This window comes from Cryptomeria japonica, chromosome 5 (assembly GCF_030272615.1).
Source record: "Cryptomeria japonica chromosome 5, Sugi_1.0, whole genome shotgun sequence".
Classification (NCBI taxonomy): domain Eukaryota; kingdom Viridiplantae; phylum Streptophyta; class Pinopsida; order Cupressales; family Cupressaceae; genus Cryptomeria; species Cryptomeria japonica.
In genome coordinates this window covers 77626581-77642911 of record NC_081409.1, presented here as the reverse complement: position 1 = coordinate 77642911, position 16331 = coordinate 77626581, and the positions used below count along the sequence as shown (strand labels likewise).

General features: G+C 37.8%; 1 long non-coding RNA gene across 6 annotated transcripts in view; it reads right to left on the bottom strand.

Moving 5' to 3' along the window:
* The window catches only part of LOC131032752 (uncharacterized), a 46597-nt gene extending 30797 nt beyond the window's left edge, over positions 1–15800 (bottom strand). For 5 of the 6 annotated variants that reach the window (XR_009372529.1, XR_009372527.1, XR_009372530.1 and 2 more), the window contains exons 1-2: positions 15539–15800; positions 12405–12470 (exon numbers count right to left, since the gene is read on the bottom strand). This is a non-coding gene — a long non-coding RNA (uncharacterized LOC131032752). Of the gene's footprint in view, positions 1–8825; positions 9252–12404; positions 12471–15538 lie in introns of those variants that run through there. The other variant, XR_009103512.2, reaches the window with a different exon arrangement.
* Between the last annotated feature and the right edge of the window lie 531 nt (positions 15801–16331).

Below are 16331 nucleotides of genomic sequence, written 5' to 3'. Positions count from 1 at the left end.
TGATATGGATCATCTAAAGCCAAGGCTCTCAATTCTTGGGCATTTTCTCCCTCTACACTTCAAATGACTATACAAAAGGATCAAAACTATGTAACTGGATGGCAGGAAATCTACCTAGAATTCCTTGGGACTGCACAAGAGATTTTAATATGGTAGAGAACAAACATGACAAAAGGTGGGGGAAAGAGTCTGTGGAAATGGGATGAACTTTTTTCCTAAGCTAAAATGAAGAGGACATTGAATTTAGTTGATCCTCTAGAATCAAGGAGAAGCTTCTAGATCCATATGGTTCACCTGGGGTAACAATCAGACATTGGATAAAAGGATTTTTTGTAGAATTGACATATTCTATGGAAACAAAGAGTGTCTCCTTTAGTTGTAATTTTGATGGTGCTTTGGTCTTAGTTTACCCCACCTCCATGTCAGATCACTCCCCTATTGAATCCACCATAATTATTGGCCCTCCATCTTTTGCTCAGTCAAAAGCCAGATCTTCCCTTTTTAAATTGAATTGCTCCCTGTTGAAAGACGAGACTACCTACATGGCATAAATTGTCACTTGAAACTTCTCCCTTCAAAAGCTTGAAAATTGATCTTGATCCTATTTAGAGGTGGGACTCTCTTGAGTCTAGATGGAGAAATCTGTTTGGAATAATTGGAAAAAAAATAAAATTGGATAGGAATAAATTGGATAACCCGTTACATTAAACGTTGTTTCTCCTTGAGGAGCAATTACAAGTCTCTAGTCCTAACATCCAAGTGGAAGCCATGCTAATTAGGACCAAATCTTTGCTCAAAAAGCTGCAAAACTATAAGTTTCAGGGCCAAAGGATTAGAACTAAAGATGAATTGGCTTAAGGAAGGAGACAGAGGCTCAAAATATTTCTTCAATTTGAATAAATATAAACAGAGTAAAGACGCTATAGAAACGATTGAAGATAATGGTACTAACTCTGATGATCCATCTTTCAAGAAACAAGCCTTTCATTCATTCTTTTTGAATCTCTTCTCCTCTGAAGAAAATGACAAATCTCTCAAGGCTAGAGACTTTTGCATTAAAATGATTCCCAAGAAGATCAATAAGGATGATGCTAGAATTATTGATAATGATATTTTATTCTCCAAAATTGAAACCGCCATTATATCACTTGCAAATGGTAAATCTCCTGTGCAAATGGGCTAACTACTGAATTTTATGAGGCAAGCATTGAGTGGCTAGGGTCTAAACTGCTCAAGGTTTTCAATTTTATTTTTCTTAAGAATTCAATGCGGCAAAACTTGAATAGGGGGATTATAAAATTGATACCAAAAATATGGGATAAAACTCTGGTGAAAAATTAGAGACCCATCACCTTGTTAAATGTCTCCAATAAGATCTTAGCAAAAATTCTCTCGCAGGTTGACAAATATTCTTGGGAGGGTGGTCTCAATTACTCAAACTGGATTAATAAAAGGGAGATACGTATTAGAAAATTTGATAACAAGTTGGGAAGGAATGAATTGGGATAAGCATGACAATTAGAACGTGGCCATGATTCTCCTCAATTTTAAAAAAGCTTCTGATAGGATTGAATGGCCTTTTGTGCTTGAATTGTTGAAAGCTTTTGGCTTCCCATACAACTTCTACAAATGGATAAATATTCTATTCAATGATTCTTCAACCCAAGTGGGATGTGAATGGTCAACTCTCTGAACCTATTCTTCTTCAAAGGTCTATCAAACAGGGCTGCCCCATTGCCCTTGCCCTATTTATCATTGCAGTTGATGCTCAACATTATGTCCTTGCAAGTAGGATGTAGGTGGTACAAAAGGTCATTGCCTCACATGCAATGTATCTCTCCTCATCCTAGCTTTTTGCTAACTACCAGTTTGATAAGCTGTAAAAACTTCTAAGAGAATTTTTATGGTCCAATGGCAAGGTTAAAAAAAACACATTTTGTGAATTGGGCTTGGTATTCTTTGTCCAAGAATAAGGGAGGCTTGGATCTTAAGGACATAAAACATACAAGGTCAAGCTTTCGCCTCAAAATGGAACTTTAATGCCCTTGATGGAGATGAACCATGGAAAGTGTTGATAAGAAATAATTTGGCTCTATCCAAACTAAAGAAGGGTAGACATTAGGATTCTATACATATTCACAACATCCTTTTCGGTCAGTTTGAGGTTAGGGTCTTTGGCTCAACTGTTTTTACTGCTCTTTGGAAGGCATGGTGTAAGGTCAGATACTTGGTAATAAATGGAAATGCACTGGGAACAACCCCTCCATTGTGTGTGGCAAACAAATCAATATGGTGGAATGCTAACTACAATGGGAAGCCCTTGGCTCTTTCTCAGGGTTGCTCTTCTAAGATATGGTACTCATTGGGGATGAAGAGGTTTCAAAAATCTTTTGTCAGATGGTCAGCTAAGGTCTTAGGGATAGGTGAAGACAATCTTTGTTGTACCTGATTCACATAAGAAAACGTATTCAACACCTTCAAAAGGACTAGGGAATTTTGTTGATGTGTTTTTTAGCCACATGCGAACACAGAATAAAATACCTTAAGTATCTTATCCTCTCTTGAACAAAATCTCTCGGATGCTGAAGATTAGCTCAAGGATCATTCAAGACGACTCCAAGGTTCATGAATGTAGGGTCACTACGTGTGGATAAGCTTAGTTGGTCGTTGTGATTGTTGTTTCATCAAGGGGCATTTATGGTTCGAAAAGATCTCATGAAGTAATTGGCAGATGGCATGCAATGGGATTTTCTCTTAAGACTACTAAATGATTACCCCAAAAAGGGCAAAAGATGAGGGTTTAGAGGAATTCTAAGCTATTCTAAAATGAGTGAATGAAGAAATGACACAAGTGAAACACAACTAGTTATAGCTTTGCCATACACAAACAACTCCACTAGAACTAGTGCAATCTTCTAAGGATGTTTGAAGATTTTCAAATCACTACTAACCATAGACACCATCAATTGAATGCATATCAATGATTGAGCAATAATCGAACTTTAACATTTTCAAATGTTCTAGTTGACCACACAAGGCTCGCTTACAATCAGCAAGAAAGCTAGTGGTATGGATAACGAGCTTCACAATATATCATATGCAACATTCCGTCATGTAATCTAAACACTAAAACTAACATAAAAGATTGACTTGAGATGACAAAAGAACCATGCAATAAGCTTCGAGGATTGAGCAAAAACACCATAACTTCAATGTTTCATTAATCCAATAGCCAAACAACAACAATTCTTCAAGTCTTTCTCTTGCCAATATTCTAGCACTATTACTCTCTCTTCTACTCTATTGCTATTACTAACATCATTAACATTGCTATTATTATTAACCTATTCAAATGAAATGAGTGGAGCTTATATAAGACTCCCAAATACAATGAAGGGCTGAGATCAAATGAAGATCAAGGGCCAAGATCTTCCCACCTAAACCCTAATTAGGGTTTAATACAAATGAAAACCCTATCAAGATAATCATCATCATGAATCAACCAATAAGAAGACAACATGTGCTGACACAAAAATCGAGGAAGCATCCTCCAAATGAAATGCCAAGTGGACTCATAACAAACTTTCTTCTAGAATTTTGTTTCCTTTCTCCTTCTCCTTTCTGGCATAGTCAATGAATATGGATGCCATGCTTTCCACTTCAGAAATTGGAATCTCACATAGATTCTTCATACGTTCTTCTAGGTGGATTACTTCATCAAAGACTGCAAGAAGTGTGACCTGCAAGAAGGAATTGTTATCACAAAAGCTTGCACCCTTGCTGAGCTATCAACTCAGCAACCTTGTGAAACATGGAAACAACCCCGAAGTGTGGGACCTCGCGCAAGGGGTTGAATCTCCGAAGAAGGTCGGCTTCCTTCTCAATCCAGGTGCAAGTGTTGAACCAACCAACACTTCAAAACTTACTCCTAAGCCTATCCTAACAACTTGCAGAGGAAAAGGGAAGAGAGAAATGCTTAAAATAAAAGGAGGTGATGCACCAAGAAGAGATTGTTTCTCTCCCTACCCGAAATGACACAAAGAATCAACTGAAATACCCAGGAGATGCACAAACTTCAGTTGTATGAGTGACCCCAATGCATGTATGGAGGTTAGAATTAGCTGAATGTCAAGAGGGGAGAAGGTTTCTCCCACAAGTCACACTCAGAAATAAATTAACACAACATATATGAGAGAAGAGCCACAAAACATACACCTATGATGAAGGTAAGGAAACATACACAGCATACATAAGTTGAAGGAAGGCAAGAATGGTGATTTCAATTCATTATAGGGCCAATGGCCAAACTTACAGTTGCAAAAATGCAAGATAAATACAACAGAAGTGAAAGAGCATAGAATAGCTCAAACCAGCAGGGAGAGAACCCTTTACAATGAGGCTTAACAGCCTTTATATAGAAAATTGGTTACAAGAATGATCATGACCCTTGTGTGTGCAGGAAAACGTTAGTCTAGGAGTGTAGGGAAGTGCATGCAGACATGACATGACATAAGTTACCACAACAAGCATGGCCTCGTACCTCTTTTGATGGAAATCATGCCAAAAACATTAAATGCACCTTTGTAGCTCCACGAAATAAGGTGCACAAGTCACAAAAGTCGTCGGAGCATTTAAAGCTTTGAGTGTTGATCACGCCATTCGGAAGTGTTGCAAGTCGGAAGGAAGTCCGAGGACTTCAGAAACTCGGGTTCCCGAAGTGGGGAAGACAAGGAAGGAACTTCGAAACCTCGAGGTTCCTGTAAAGGGAAGAAAAGACTAGGCAAAAGGAAAAGGGGAGACCTAGCAAAGGAACTTCGGAACCTCGGGGTTCCAGAGTTTTGGGGAACTGAAAAAAGGCTAAGGAAGGAACTTCGGAACCTCAGGGTTCCAGAGTTCCGAGAAAAGAAAGGGGCTAAGGGAAAGGAACTTCGGAACCTTGGGGTTCCTGAGTTCCGAAGAAGGCAAGGAAAGGGAACTTCAGAACCTCGAAGTTCCGGAGAACAAAGAAGGACAACAAGTAAGGGCGAGACTTAGCAAAGGAACTTCGGAACCTCGGGGTTCCGAAGTTCCAAAAAACTGGAAAAAGGGGCTAAGGAAAGGGAGGAACTTCGGAACCTCAGGGTCAGGAGTTCCGGAGAAAAGAAAGGGAAGGCTAAGTAAGGAACTTCGGAACCTTGGGGTTCCGGAGAAGAGGGACGAGAGACTTTGGAAAAGAACTTCGGAACCTCGGGGTTCCAGAGTTTAGAAGAAGGCAAGGGAAAGGAACTTCGGAACCTTGGGGTTCCAAAGTTCCAGGGAGCTGAAGAGGAGGAAAGGAAAGGAAGGGTTCCGAAGTTCCAGGGGAAGAGAGATGGAGGCTTAGCAACCTGAGAACTTCGAGGTTCCGGAGTTCCGAGTTTGATGACTAAGGAACTTCCTCCAGACAAAACAACACTTCACACTTCATAATTTCATTGCTTTTCTCTTTGATTAACTGGGGCAGCGTTGGTCCATGGATAGTATCTCTGATCGGTTCTCACTGATGGACCAAGGGTGTCATAAAATGACAACAGGAACATAGTGGCATGCATAAGATCTAACTATTTTTCTGTGATTGGTCCACCTTCTCCCTGAAAGATAACTTTTATCCTGCCCTCCAGTTCATGAATGTCCACATCTGTTTCAATTTCCGCCCTTTTGTCAAGAATGATGCATATCACCTCAATTATCTTGTCATGAAAAGGATGAACGGTATCTTCGACTTGAATACATCTATTACTCACATCTTCAAAGAGGAGTTTCTTCATTTGAAGCAATGTCGACCACTATAACAGATTAGGAGTTGATTCTTTTCTAATTACCCCTTCTTGTGCCAGTATCTATCTAGGTGCTTTCCTTATTGCTTGCAATACTGCAACGGTGACGTCCTTAGTATCAGTGAAGGCATCAACTGTCACCATGAGGTTATGAACTATCTCAAGAACTCGAATGGCTCTACCAAGTATTTTCATCATATTTCTTACAAACTCATTAGCCATTGTGAAGGATTTGCTGATCCATGCCTCTAGAACTTGTGTTGAGTTCCTCATTTTCTCCATATGATCAACTGACTCTACGAGAAGCAACGGAGGTGGTGTGGCTGCCGGACTTTGATGTGTCAATGGTTGCTGAAATTGTTGAACATAGTTCCTCCATGCATTCACCTCCTTTTCTAACCTTTTGTTCTTCTCTATTTCGGCCTTTAACTTCTCATTGACCACCTTCACTGAGTCGGTTGCTTCCTCCATGGCTTGCTCAGAAGTGAGTGGACCTAAGTCAAATGTCTCCAAATCATATTCTTCTACCATAATCTCATCTTCATATTTATCTACCGCTGGAGTGGCAATCTATATCTTTCTAGAGCCTGCATCATCTCTTATTATTTTAGACATCTTTTGAGCTTTCCTTCTCTCAATGACTTCTTGACGTCCGTTTAGAAGACTTTCTAAATCAAATGCTTGTTCTTCTGCTTCCTCTATTACTTCTTTGGTAAGCCTCTCTTTGAGCCATCCAGAGATAGAATATCTTCCTTCTCTTACTTGCACTTCTTCGAGCAATAGTTCATTCCTAGGGAGGAAGTTACTTCATTATTGTCTCCTTGTTCTTCATCATCACAAATCTGGATATGAAGGGCTCGATTTGATGATTCTTGTGGCATTTTTCTTTTATCTTGCCTATCATTTCTGTCATTTTGTATAGTAGACTCTATTGATTCATCTACTTCGTGAATCCTGCCTTCATCTTTCCTTTGATCTTTGCCTTGATTTTATTTCTCATGTCTAGAAGAAGCGCACTAGGAGGCTAATCAAAATTTGTCTTTTGCTTCTTCTTGGAAGTCTCCTTCTTTCCTTGTTCATTCTTCCTTTTTGATCCTTTGGAATGAGAGGTGTTTTCACTGACACTTGAACTTTCTTCTTCTTTTGTCCTTGTCTCCAAATTGACTGTCATTGTCACATCTTGCTCCTTCAATTTCTGATGTTGAATATCTACCCATCTTCGTGTGCAAGTTAAAACTTGATTCATTAATTCCCTCATAACTGTGACTTCCTTTTCATTCCAATAATCTTTATTTCTTTATCTTCCTTCTCAAGAGGCAGTCGGGAGTGCATCTTCTTCTTTATCTCGAAATCATCTTGTGCATTCATCCAAAAATCTTCTACTTGGAACACATGCCTATGCTTCCTTCCAGCCATTTCTTCTACAATACCATAGGGATCAAAGTTATCTGTAGAAGCAAATGGTGTAAACAAATAGAGAGATAATTCTAGCTCAACACTTTCAGCTATTTGAAGGGAAGGGCAAACTTCTATTGAATTCCCAAGTGAAATGGAATTAGTGATGACAGCTCCATGTATGCACCTCAAGGATCTGGTACATGCTAACAATTGTCTTGTCACTTCGAGAAGTACTATCCTGTCTATGGGATAACGTGGCAACATATAAGGAGGAGAAGGACATCCTTGGATCCTTATATATGTGAATTTGGGAAATTGAATAAACCACGCACCATATTGTTTGACAAGTTCTTGTGCCTCCAGGGACAATCTTTGATGGATCCCACCTTGTAGAATCCTGGTGATGTGCATCGTGAAAGTATCGTTGACCAGTCTATAGTGTCGTTTAGGTGGGTGGTGCAATATTTCATAAGAATCACAAACCTTTATCTCTCTGGGCCCTCTTCCAGCTCTACCTCTATGTGGTAGCCCAACATATTCATAACCCTTCCCCTTTTTTCAGTTTTTTTTCGAAATCCACGATTGAAATTCCAAAAAAAAAGATAAAATCTATTGTCAAATATGTCTACATCCTCATTTGTGAATCACATAAGTTAAGCATAAGTCCCCTTGCAGTTTCAGCAAACATCACCAAGTATGCTATATCCAACATAAAGCCACTTGTTCGCACATATAAACCTTGGAGTCGCCGTATGATCTTCATGCAATCTTAGCATATGTAGTGATTTTGATCAAGAGAGGATAGAGTGTCCTTGGACATTTTATTTTGTGTTCGGTGGGTGATAAAACGCACACTAGCAGGTAAGACTCCCAAATCTCTTGTTATAGTACTGGTTTGTTTCTTGTTTTGAAGCTATTGATGATACTTTAGGCAAATTTCTGGGGGTGGATGAGGGTACATTAGATTTCTCTCATACAACCTACACTCGCATCTTGGTTGAGATGGACATGATGAACACTAGCGGAATTATCAAATTCCGCTAGTGTTCGTCATGTCCATCTCAACCAAGATAAAGTGCCATCATGCATTGTTTACATGGAATCTTGAGACCCCACTTTGACTGGAAAAAAACACAATCAAACAGCAAAATTGGAAAAAATTACCAACAGAACAAACCTCCCCATAATGCTGAAAAGGGAGAGGGACAGGTACACTTAAAAGAACGGCCAACAAGAACTGCATGACGAAGAACCAGGAACAAGCAGCAACAGATGTAGGCTCTGATACCATGAATTTGCAAATTCTCTAGAACATAATAAATTTGCAAATTCACAAAATAAGTTTGAATCGCTCTGATACCACTGAAAGATCCCTGATGGATCCCCTTGCTGATCTGCTATAGTTTTTAAATTAATAAACTATATTTTCCTATGTTTCCTTTAATGGTTTTAGAGAATAGACAGAAATTGCAGAAGGTTTGTTTATTTTTGTGTTTTTGATAGTTTTTCAACAAGTAATAATTGAAGAACAAGTACACATGAAAAGAGTACTGGAAATAAATGTTCAGACACAGCCAAATCAGAATCGTACCAAGCAGATTTTTGATTATTTAAATCAAATAATTATCCAGATAGTGATTCCAAACAATTTCTGATTTATAAGAAGATTTTTTGGAGGGTTTCAAGTTTTTTCAAAATTTTTTATTGGATCTGGGGTAGCTGTTTTGTTTCTGATCATTTTGAGCTCAAATGGGCCTCACCGTCGCGCTCAAAACGCCCCAAAACCCCCATTTCCATATAAAATTTGTCATATTTGGGTTCTGAAATTTTTTCTTTGGTTTTCCCTCTTTTTTTGCACGAATTTCGAGAAATTCGTCCAAAAAAATTATTTTAAAAAATCAGAGCAGTTTGGGCCAAAACAGACCTCACCGTTGGCTTCCGAAGGGCATTTCCATTCATTTTGATATATAATTCGACCTATTTCGGTGACAAGTGCATCTGTGCCATGATTTTTTCATTGGCACGCTTTACAAGGCACAAAAATCTGTACGGCTGTACCTGCAAATGCGTCAGAAAATTTTCGTCAAAAAATAAAATAATTTTTTTAAAAAAAAAAAGTTTACCCTTTTTATGCCTATTTCGATGACAAGTGCATCTATGCCATGAATTTTTCATTGGCACGATTTACAAGGCACAAAAATCCGCCGTACCTGCAAATGCGTCAGAAAATTTTCGTCAAAAAAACAAAAAAAATTAAATTTTTTTTTTTTACCCTTTTTATGCCCAAAAAGAGGTTTTTTTTCTTTTGGCCATATCTTGGGCATACGAAGTCGTTTTTTTGAAAACGAATAGGCGTCGAAAAGCTGGTTCCAAGCCGGACCTCGTCATGTTGATAATTTTTTCCAATTTTGCTGTTTGACTGTGTTTTTTTCCAGTCAAAGTGGGGTCTCTTTTTTGCACTCCGGGAGCCATAAAATGAGCATCTGAACTTCGTTTTGAACACTTTATATCGTTGGAAAGATTGTTCTGTGCACTTTCCAGCCATATGAGTTTTATTTCCAGATTCTGCTCCATGCATATTTTATTCAGTTTTTTGTTTTTCAGCACTCTGATGGATATCTTGGTTGTTTCAGATCCTGGGATCTCTTCTCTAGGTAGGATGTCTCTATTTTGGTTCTCGTTTCTATTTCCAGTCTTCTTATCATTGTAGCTTGTATTTATGCAAACGCACTGAGATAAAGTGCCATCATGCATTGTTTACATGAAATCTTGCACCTCTTGTACTGGAAAAAAATAGTCAAACAGCAACAAGCAACAAAAGATGTAGGCTTTGATACCATGAAGAAGATTTTTTGGAGGAGGGTTTCAAATTTGACAAATTTTATATGGAAATGGGGGTTTTGGGGCTTTCTGAGCTCAACGGTGAGGTCCGTTTGAGCCCAAAATGATCAGAAACAAAACAGCTACCCTAGATTCAATAAAAAATTCTGAAAAAACTTGAAACCCTCCTCCAAAAAATCTTCTGAAAAATCAGGAACAAGCAGCAACAGCTTTTTCAGAATTTTTTATTGGATCTGGGGTAGCTGTTTTGTTTCTGATCATTTTGGGCTCAAACGAATCTCACCGTTGAGCTTAGAACGCCCCAAAACCCCCATTTCCATATAAAATTTGTCAAATTTGAAACCCTCCAAAAAATCTTCTTCATGGTATCAGAGCCTACATCTGTTGCTGCTTGTTCCTGGTTCTTCATCATGCAGTTCTTGTTGGCCATTCTTTTAAGTGTACCTGTCCCTCTCCCTTTTCAGCATTATGGGGAGGTTTGTCCTGTTGATAATTTTTTCCAATTTTGCTGTTTGACTGTGTTTTTTTCCAATCAAAGTGGGGTCTCAAGATTCCATGTAAACAATGCATGATGGCACTTTATCTCAATGCGTTTGCATAAATACAAGCTACAATGATAAGAAGACTCCCACAGGCAAGACCCTGGGGTTTGCAAATGGATGCTGGCTGAAACCTGTAGACTTCGAAGGAATACCATTCAGATGCAGAAGTTGCTTTCAAACAGAGCATGTGGCGGTGAAGTGGGCCAAGAGGATGCAGCACAAACAGGCAACTTGGTGGAGGGAGGTTTCCCTCCATCATTACTTGATGGAGAAAGAAGTAGAAACACCAAAGAATCTTAAAGGAAAGGAGAAAGAAGCTGAAACCTCCAAGGTTGTAAAAAGAAAAGATGCTACTCAGGTACAGAAGGGTTTGGAGCCGGAAATGACTAAGGCTTCAAGAGGGGATGAGACTAGAAGTAAAAATAGAAATAGTGCAGGTTTATGCTCTGCGGAGAAGATAGAGGCCAAACAAGTTTGTTCACAGAGCATGGATGTGGGGGAGAGATCTTCCAAGGGAGAATCGAAAGAGGTGTTGCAGGGAGTAGGATATCAGGAGAAAGGTTGGCAAGTGGCGATGAGGAAGAGGGACAAAAGAGTTAAGGAAGAAGGGTCGTTCAATATGCTTCTTCGTTCACATGACGGGTAAATTTAAATCACAGATTTGATCTGTAAACCTGTTTATGGGTTCTTGCACTTTGGTGCCTTGTCTTTTCGGGGAGGTGGCTCCCTGGATGTAACCCACCTGGTTTGGGCCAGGCTTAAATCATGATCTCTAACAAAATAAATCAATATTTTACCGATCAAAAAACAAAAAATGTTATTTTGAAATGTAGTAGCGAAGCAACTCTAAAATGGCATTCTTTGTTTAAGTTATCATATAGCTGAAACATAGTATTGTAATAGCTGTGGGCATATATTTTGAAATTCTGTGTATGTATCGAGTGCAAGGCAGAGAATCCATGGGAATGCCTCAATATGGTCAGTCCAGCACAACCATGCTGACTGGTTTGACCAGCTTACACACCCCATCGGTAATAATATTAACATGAACAGCAAGGCCAACAACTGCAACAGCAACACTAATGCAGGTAATAATATTAATATCAGTGGCACTGACCCTAACTTGAACTTACTGCTGCAGCTGTCACTTTCGCTGTTAAGTGGAAGTGCAACTGCAGCCCTAAAGTCATAGATAAATATGAACAAAGCTCCAGGAGATATGAGTATGACCATCGGTATGGGAGAAAGGACTGATTCTTCAGGAAGAAAAAGAGAAAGAAACAGACACTTTTTTAATAAGATGAAGGTCTCTTTTTATTTTTAAACAATGTAAGAATGTTGTTTGCCATTCAAGATCTCTGGCCATCCCTGCAATGTCCCTTAATTATTTTAATGACAAACCCTGATTTTTGTTTCTAAATTTTCAAATGAAAATGGAATGTGCCAACCAATATTTAACTCTGAAAATATAAATTTCTTATTCCTTTATGATTTTTCATCAAACTAGAATGAAACAGTAAGTGTTTAATTCAAAAATATAATTTTCTGATTTCCAAATTAAACCCCAACTACTGCAAAACTTAAGAGTAAACCCTAGATAAGCAGAAATTTGCTTGAAACCTCTCAAAATGACTTATTTTTGCTTCTGAAATTAAATTTATGATTTTTGGAGTAAACCCTGAGTGCTGTAGAAAATTTACAATAAACCCTAGGAATAGAAAATAGCTGGAACCCCTTTCAAAATAATTTATTTTATTCTAGAAAAGTAAGAACAACTGTTTACAATGTCAAAATGCAATTTTCTGAACTTTACAAAATTACCACTCACCGTAGCAGTCGTATGGCTCTATGGGTATAGTTTTTTCTGTTGTATAAACATCTGTGAATGCTCCTGCTGCAATACAGTTGCTGAGAAAATTAATATTATTTTCTGCTGCAATACAGTTGCTGAAAAAATTAATATTATTTTTTCTGCTGCAATACAGTTGCTGGAAAAAAATTTAAAAAAAATTTGCTGCTGTTTAAACCTTAGAAAATGCAGTTTTCAGATTTTATCCTTGTCTATAACTGTATGGTGCTGGTCAACTATGTTGCACAACCACTTGGACAATGTATGGTAGGATGGAAATGCTCAGATCTGACTATTTGATGCCCTCCTTTCTTGCTGGTATGAGTTTTGCAATGCTGGAATAGCTTAACAACCAAACAAAAAGAATTTTGTTTGCAACTCACAGTAGATCACTGCTGGAATATGCTTGAAACCTGGGAATCTGTAACAATCCAGATTGGAAACAAGGGATTTTATCCTTGATCCAATGTGATGAATTCCAAAAGGGTTTTTGTCCTGTAGAATTCTAACACGCCTAGGGTTTTCATCCTTGGAAGCCCTAGATTGAACAACTGCTCAAATCTGTAAGTAGTATGCAAATGATACCTTCAATGATCATCAAGTGAAGATTCGTGCCTCCTCGATATACCTTGTCAAATTGGGACCTTGGGTCCTAAATTTCCCTCCAAGTATTTAAATAAACTTTTATTTTATTCATCTATCTTTTTTAATTTTTTTTAAGAATTTTAAAATTAATGTTTAAAAAAACACTTTTTATTTTAATTATAATAATATTATTTGGTTGCCTTAAACTTAGAGATTACTGAACCCAACTTAAATTATATTATTAATTATCTTAATTCAGAAAAGGGGGACATGACTCTGGGGCAGTCAAGGAACATCTCAGACATATCTGTCCATCGCGAGGATGGCCAGACATCCTAGACACATTTCCTCTTCCCAGAGTGTCATTAATGAACAACTGTTAAGAGTCAATCTTAGAAAAGATACTTTGCAGAAAGGAAATTATATTTATATAAAAGTTGAAGAAATTGAAGGACAAAGCTTCTATGGAGGAATGTTCTATCAATTTCCTACGCAGAAAGGAGGTCCCTGTCATCCAGAAGCCTTTGTGTACAGTGACAGACCAATTCAGGCAACAAGAAAGCAGTACACCAATCTGGTGAATATTTAAAGGTTTGAAGGTTATAATGGTTGATCATGCTCCTGAGCTACTGAGCACTGAGTCTTTGCCCATCCCGTACTCAACTGTTTAACTATCTGTTGTTAGGGGTTGGACAAATGGTGTAAAGTAAACGTCAAGCAAACCTTTGAGATGGACTAGAAAGATTAAATTGATGATGTTGAGGGTGATGCTGGTAATTTAAATCTCAAGGACCTAAGTGTGATTCTGAGCGTACCTGTAAAGCTGTGAGTAGAATTGAAAAGGTTGCATAATCTACCTAAAGCAATTCTGGATAAAATCCAAGATGTCTTCAAGAACCAGAGATAATTAGAAAGATTGGAACAAGAAGTAAGGCCTTTCCTTTTCTGAGCTTGAAAGTAGTGCTGGTGTTTGAGATGGGAAACAGGCTGAGCTACAACTGCAGGTGCAGCATCATGAGGCAGGCTCAGATTTAATGGCCCCAATGGTGCTGAGGGGAGCCCAAAGGATGGCTGCTGAGGAGGAGCCCTCTTAGGACATTGTATTTAGTTTTATAGTACAACTGATATGTTCAATAATATTTTTTAAAACTTTACAACTGCTAGCCTCACTTTGTATATCAGAAGATCTCATGTATGCCTTCAGGCTTGTTTTTAGTTGTCTAGTTTGTTTTTCAGTAACGTTAGTTTCCAGCTTGAGTATATAGGTTGTGGGTAGCTAGTATGAGACCATTATGTACTCAGATTATATCCCTTAACAGAAAGATATCTATTATCTATTTTCCTGCACACTGTGTCAGTTTCTGCAGTGGTTTTTGAGGCGCAGGGGGGCCTTATATCTTCATTTCACCAATTTAAAACTTCCTATAGAGATGGCAATTGTGAGCAACGGGTGATTTATTAAGCATTAACCAAACCGAAAGCCTTGCCACTCCGAAAGTTGGCTTTGGGTTGCAAGTTAAAGGTTTGTGTGCCTCATCCTCCCTCTTGCATGGTCAGAACTAGGTTTTCAGGACCAGGTCCCCAGGGCCCAGTATGACTTCGCATCCCCTCCACTCTCCTGTTATAACTTCATGCACACCAAGGCTTTGCCAATCTGCACTGCAAGCAAGTCAAGTCCCTTGAATAATGTATTAGCATCCTACCTCTCTCAAGTACTACAATGTCATTTGCTTACAATAAAAAGTTGTATCAATACTCTCCTCTTTTCTGTAAGTAGACATCAAGTCACTTGGGCAATGTATGAGCATCCTCCCCCCTCGTGTAGTACAGTTGCATATACTTATGACTGTATTCTATTATACATTGCTACTCCCTTTCTTAGTAATAAAACAAAATTTGAGGACACTATTTCAAATTTTGATATTGACTTCCTGTTCACACTGCATGATCAATCAGCCCAAAGAAAACGTTTTGATACTCACCTTGCTTGTTTTTGGCTGCAAAAAAAGCCCCTTACCGATGTATCAGCAACTTCCCCACCTCCGATATTATAGTGATATATTCCTGATAGTAATTTGTCCACATCAATAGTCCCCTCCTTCAAGAACAATAGATTATGCCTATGGGCTTCATCTAATTAGTTTGGCCTTACAAAAGCCATTGCAGCCATGGGTATGGAAAACAATCATATAATTTTGTAGCTTTCGTTCATTCCTTAGCCCTTCGAAATCTATGAAATGAGGACATGGGTATTGAGAAAACGACCGCCTGATATTATTTTCGCTGTGACTCTATGTAAAACTAATTAATGGTCTCTGCAAGGTGGGTAAAGTAAATGAAATATGGGCATTTCAGAAGAAATATAACTGAGCTGCCACCTAACCCAAGAGCTTCATGTGCTTTACCCACCTTAAAGAGACCTTCAATTAGAGTTATATGTAGAAATAATACCGGAAAGAGCCTCCAGTCGTCAATCATCATCATCATTAAAAAGGAAAATCCAAATAATATTGGGTAGTTCTATTTACCTGAATGGAAACTAGCATGACTTGTGCAGGACCATTTCCAGAAAAAGCAAGCCGATGTCATCTATACGGATTCTGAGAAAGATCACATTCAGCAAAGACTTCTATTGGATCCATACCAAACCAGATCTAGATTTTATGGGGCTGCAAACAGTTACCGAAAAAAATTGTGATAAGCCGATGGTACTTTTTCATTTTAAAATATACTGATGTTTAGTGGAATTTAGGGTTGAGAACTTCGTGTTTAAGGCATCCACCTTGAGGACCTAACTGCCGGATAATAGGGAACGTGCTAATCTCTGCTTTAATTACATTTTTTCAGAATAAAAATAGAAAAGATTCAATTATCTTGGCCGGGTCTACAGAGCATTCACATGCACCATGTGCATGTCATTCTATAAAAAATGATCACTAGTTACCTAAGTTACTTCCCCATTGAAAAATATTATACAAAATTAATTAAATATAATAAATTAGCTTTTTTTTTTTAATATTATGCAAAATTAATTAAATATAATAAATTAGCATTTTTTTTTTTAATATTATGCAAAATTAATTAAATATAATAAACTAGCTTTTTTTAAAAAATATTATGCAAAATTAATTAAATATAATGAATTAGCTTTTTTTTTAAATATTATGCAAAATTAATTAAATATAATAAATTAGCTTTTTTTTTAAATATTATGCAAAATTAATTAAATATAATAAATTACCATTTCTTTTAAATATTATGCAAAATTAATTAAATATAATAAATTACCATTTTTTTTTTTGGAATATAAGTAAAATGGAT